This window comes from Pinus tabuliformis, chromosome 4_1 (assembly GCF_031772625.1).
Source record: "Pinus tabuliformis cultivar Carrire ecotype Pingquan chromosome 4_1, CPIR1, whole genome shotgun sequence".
Classification (NCBI taxonomy): domain Eukaryota; kingdom Viridiplantae; phylum Streptophyta; class Pinopsida; order Pinales; family Pinaceae; genus Pinus; species Pinus tabuliformis.
This window is the reverse complement of record NC_142303.1, coordinates 848012037-848018292: the sequence shown is the minus strand read 5'-3', so window position 1 is coordinate 848018292 and position 6256 is coordinate 848012037.

Genomic DNA, 6256 nt, shown 5'->3' with positions numbered 1-6256 from the left:
TCTCCAAGGAAGAGTTATGTGAAATCTCCCACAGTGACTTGCTTTTAGACTAGTTCAGCAGAGCGAACTTGTACGACATGCCACGAGTCACTGTTTCAACCTTTGAATCTGCAACACATACACAAGAAACTACAGTCCGTCCTCTTTCTGTACCTTCTTACGAAATTTCAATCCAATCCGCAGAGAGAAAGTTATGATGATTTTCCCCAGGTCACCTGTTTTGAATGTAATTCAGGAGTCTGCAAAAATACCAACTTCCTCAGATCATATCTCCGCAAATATCGCGTGAAAAGCTCTGAAATTCAGACCCAAGGTTCAGCGCAATTTCTTCTCAAATGGGTTTTTTTTGCGACTTCTGAAACGTCACAGAAAAAAATTTATAGCGAAAATTCCACGATGACCTGTTTGGAGCAGCGAAACCCTAGAATCCAAAGCTCTGATACCAAATGTTATGAAACCAGCTCAAGAAAAGATAGAAAAGATAGATCAACGCCTTAGAATTCAGCCTCTTCGAGGGGGCAACCTCCTTTACATTACATAAATGAACAATTCTTGGATGATACAAATGACAAAACCTCCTTTCTATATATAGGAGTCTAAGGAGTCACAATATAATCCAGCCGACCTAACAATAATAATATAAAGCCACAAAAATAACAATAGAGGGATTCTATGGGGCACAGAAATAACAATATGGGGGTAATAGGGGCACAACAATATAAATAAGGGGTATAACTACAATAGTAATGGGGTAATCACTAGTATTATAGGGACCCAACATATCCATATATAGACTGTGATTTATATGTCTCCATGTACAGTATAAGTAATTGACTGCATTGGATCAGTTAGGGCATCTTCTGCGGTTAGGGCTTCATGCTGGGCTAGCGTATTCTTGTGTAATGTCATGATGCTGCGTTGTGTCCCTGCGTGATATGTATTTTGTTGATGTGTATATATATGAGTCCATGTATCTTTTAAACTGCGGATAGGGTATCTTCATTTGCTTGCAGATTCATGACCCAATGTATTTGTTTTCATTGTTTATGACCTGCGTATGACAGTGTGTAGATGTCTCTTCATAAACAGCGTATCTGCGTTTTCCATGTTGTTCACACATATAACCACATATGAATCCCTTGAATGTTGTGTGTATATATAGATTTCCATATTGTGTGATTTCAGCGTATATATATCTCCATGAATCAAGGTATTACATTGACTGTGACTGCAACTAGGGCATTCTTCATTAGTATATCTCCTTCACCAAAAACCCAGGACGTGGAGAGGAGATCACATGAAGAATGTGTGTGCAAATGACTTCAAGTCCTTTCCAACTTATACTAAAACGTATAGGTTGAATAGACATGATGTTTGGTCTTCTTGAGCCTACTCAAGAGCTGGTTGGCTTGATAATAATTTCATAATCAAAATAAATTCATATCTCCATAAATACTTATCGGAATCGGATGATCTTTAGATCAATCCTACACCTCTCGACGAGAGGGATCCAATAAAAATATTAGCTACCATAAATAAGCTGACCCACATGGAGTTTGGCCCTAGTTGCCAATTTAACACATATTAATGAATGCAACGTCCAACCAGTTTTTGGACTTCCACGAACCTCCCAACCATAGATTGGCTGAAACAAATATGTCTTCATCCAGTCACCCCCATGCCATATTCCAACATGAATGTGGGATCTCATGGAACAATCCATCGAAACCGAACCAGGGCTTCCAGAGGCCAAACCACCTCATCCCATCAAACAGTGATTCCACCTCACGATCGGACATCACAAACCATCACCAGATTGGTCTCTACCCAAGCCTTCCAAGGCTCCAGAGTGTTTGTTCCAACCAAGGCTTCCAGGACTAGTAACTCAACTCACATTTGGCATCGGGCTTCCAGATCGTTTGTCCAACCAGGGCTTCCATGACTAGTAACTCAACCCACCAAGGGCTTCTAGAACATTTTTCCAACCAAGGCTTCAAGGACTAGTAACTCAACCCAAGTTGTTACAGGGCTTCCAGAGTGTTTTTCCAACTAAGGCTTCCAAGAACTAGTACTTCAACCCAAGCGAAAGAAAGCATGAGAACCAACCAGAAGAAAAAAAATAAAAATGAACCCACAACACCATGACTATCCCGAAAATGGAAAGGCTAGGAAAATACACTGCCAATCCAGGCAATCCTCCATGCCAATGGCAGATCATGACCAATAAACTACATGCATGCCAAAACTAGTGAGGAAAACATACATACAACTTGGTACCTGCAAGCAAAACCCATTGTAGTTGTTGATACTGATGTCCTCTTGCACTTTCCTGCTCTTCCTTTTCCCTCTTGCTCCAAGCATCCAAGTATGCCATACTCTCCAAGAGTTCTCCAAGAAAACTCTCAAGAGTATGAGAGAGAGAGAGAGAATATAATGAGAGCTCTGAAACTGAACTAACAAAAAGATACGCTTGATCCTCATAAGCCTTTTTATTAATGAGGCCTCTATTTTCTTCATTTTCCATTATTTTCCTTCACTTTCCTCCTCACATGCAACATGTGACCTTTCACCTTCCTTTTCTCCTAATTTCCATTTTTTCATAAATAAAATGTCAATTAATGGCTTGCGTTTCCAAAGCCTTTTCCAATTTCCTTAGCCATAATAAACCAAATGAACACCCACTAAGATGTTTTTCCCACCATTCATCTTGGAATATGTGTCCCATGACCATTGTCTTATATATTTTTACATGGATTTTTAACTAGGGTTGTTATAGATGCTAGATGTGAAGTTTCCCCATTCCTATGGAAATGCATTAAGCACTATCGTGGTCATTTCTTTATCGAACATTATTTCTCTCAACTCTTGTAATTGGTCTCTTATTTTCTATACCTTCATAGAATATGGGACTATTCCATATTCCTCTAAGATCATCATTTTGTACAACTCATTCCTCAAAGATATCACTTCTCCTGCAGTACTCACGGAGAACAATTCTATTAACTTGTCATATATTTCTTTTGATTTCTGCATCTTTGATACATAAGGTATGAGGGGATCCTTGATGGATTCAATGAGAATCATTTGAGCCCATAATCCCCTTTCATATACTTTTCTATAGATTGAGCTTCTCCCTTTGGAGGCTTAGTAATTGATTGTTTAACATGTTCAAAGAATTCATTTTCTATCAAATTTGTTCTCTTCTTCCATGAAAGAAACTTTGATGACCCAACCAATTTGCTTCTTTCCGTCCAAAAAGAAGTCATTTTGATAGCAGATTCAGTCATAAAAATAAAGGCACTTACTTTTCAAGTGAAGATGCTCCTTGATGACAATATCTTCAACTTGATGCCTTCACCTTGATTCCTTTATGATGACAATGCCTCTCCTTGATTCCCTTTAATGTAGAGACTTCAATATGCTTCAATGTGTATTCCTTCTAGGTAGGGTCCTTGAGATCTTCTTTGATGATGATGTGTGAGCTTCCAAACAATGCTTCAAGTGAGAAACCCTTCTTTTGATAAGATAGGGTTTTGAGATCTTCTTTGCTTATAATCGGTCCTCGTGAATTTCTTCTTAATGGTATGATGTCAATGCTTTGATAGTTCTTCACAGTCCTTCTAGTGCTTCAGCCTTTGAGTGTCCTTCTTTAGCTGCCTTTCCTTGTCTTGACACCTTAGCTCTGATACCATGTTGAGAAATGTAGGGGAAACTAGAGTAGATGATTTCTCTTACTTTGGTAATTGCTTGTGATGTATTTTTTAATTAACTTGATTATCTTTCTTCTTTCACTTGATTATTATTAGTACTCTTTTCATCAAACAACTACCAAACCGTAAAGAAAAATAAGACAAAGGACACCAGATATAGGTGATCAACTAGGGAAAAAACCTCTCCAACTGAGAGGAAAAACCAAAAGAATTATTCTCTTCTTATACAACTTCAATTGACAAATTCCAAAGCCTATGACCCTTGACCAAGACCCTACAAGACCAAGTCCCTTGATGATATTTCCTTCTAGAAGTTCCTTAGAAGCTACTGTAATTTTGACCTCCATCAAATTCTTCTGCCCAACAAATTCTTCTATAACTTCGACCAATAGATCCTAATATAACTTCAACCTCTATAGAAAATTCATAGTTTCAACTTTTCACAACTTCACAGCTTCGATGCAGCTTCACAACTTTGATGTAGCTTCACAGCTTCGATGCAGCTTCACATCTTCAATTCATCTTCCCAACTTCGATGCAGCTTCACAACTTTGATGCAGCTTCAGAATTTTGTCTTGCCCACTAACTGTAGAAACCCTAACAAGAGAGAGAGAGAGAGGCCCAAAACTTCAATCTTGTTCTTCTTCTTCTACTTTGTCATTTTCCAGCTTATATCTTGAGGAGATCGAACTTCCTTGAGAGTGTGTCCAAATGAGGTCGAGTTCCTTCTTATTTATAGGCTTTTGAGGGGTAGGAATTGTTATCTTTATGACAGCTTGTCCCTTCATGTAGGCCGACTTGATCTTTGCACCATGACAAGGTCTTGGAGGGTCTTTTGAGATTCTTTTGACTCAAATAATTTTTCTTTACAATATGACATGCCCAGAAGGGTCTTTCATACATGACAATGACTCAATTGACTTGTAGACTCAATGAAAATCCCTAGGTGCTTGACCTAAAAATAAGTATCCCTTGAGCATGAAACCCATGCCTCAAGAATAACAATAAATTTATTTTTCTTTGTTCATTAAATACATAAAACCATGATTACTTATGTCGTTATGAAGACCGAACCTAGTTACATATTTCAACATATATAGCATAACATATTTGTGAAGGATTTTAACCATACTTTGGCTATATGAGCCCTTATACAACCTTTTTTTTTTACACACACACACACATATTATATTTTTCTTTTTGAAAGACAAAATGAAAAGCGGCTATAACACATCCCATGCATGGATTAACACTATCAGATCACAACATATTTTTTATAAATAAATGGTTATATTATATTCATTCAGCTGGAGAACGGGTCGGAACCCTTACATCTATAGATAATTCTTGTTTTGCCATAGACCAGGAGTACACACAAATCATTCTAATTCCATATGGCATTTTCCATGCAAGGTTTCTTACATTATTTATATTATATATTCTTCAAAAAATCCACAGAGTTCAACAAAATCATAACATTCAACTAATCTATATTTCCTGGTCACTTGTTGCATTTTCCACTTCTTATCGAGCTTCTTACTCATTATCCACTGCTTCATCCTTTTTCTCAATAGAATCTCCCATAATTTGATCCTGGGGTCCTCAATCTACAATCCTTCACCAGTGTTTACAGGGGGGGTCATTAAGTCATAGACTTATTTCAAAACACTAACAATATCCAACTCCTCTTTAATTTCAATGCCATCCACCTTAAGCTTGAGAGTGTCCACTTTCTTCATCAGTGTCACCACCATAATTTAGAGGCATTCCATTTCCTTCCACAAATACTCCATCTATCGATTAAGTAGTGAGAAATGTGAACATTCCTCTAGGATGAATTGCTCCCCAAGCTTCATAATTGAACATGAAATTTCCTCCAATTCTTTTGACAAATGAACCAAATTACCATTCCCACTGCTCATTGTGCTTGGGGAGGCTATACTTCCAAACATAGAGATTTTCACATAAAATATTGCATATTTGATGAGATGAACGCTTGTTTGATACTTTTTGATTCCTTATCCAGCTGCCTCATCATCCATCACTTTCAATTTAATATCTCTGGATAGTGTCTGCATCGATAAACCACCAAATCTCTGCATTATATCCCTCACCCTGCTACCAACTTCACTCGTATAGAAATTAATTGATGTTGAAGGTGCACAAATTGTAATTATAATGGCGTTAATTTAATAGGGACCAAACTTAATCTCCATTTATCCGCCCGCAAGTGTCTTATCATAGATCTAAGGTTTATTACATTAATTAAGATTCTAATGCTTTGGAAAATCCACATGTTCAATCTCTTAAATGCATTTGGACCTATGATTGATGTCGACTTAATTATCATGGGACGTGACCTATGGAGGGAGAGTAACCCCTCAATCCAAGGTCGATCCTTTATTAGCCTTATCATTGGCAGTTGCATTATTTTCCCTTTTTATATGCTAAATAATAATAGAATAAAATTTTACCATCTGCATTCAAATTTGTGCCTCAAGAGGGTTCTGATCTTTCTCTAGAGATTTCTTGGAATGATAAAATTC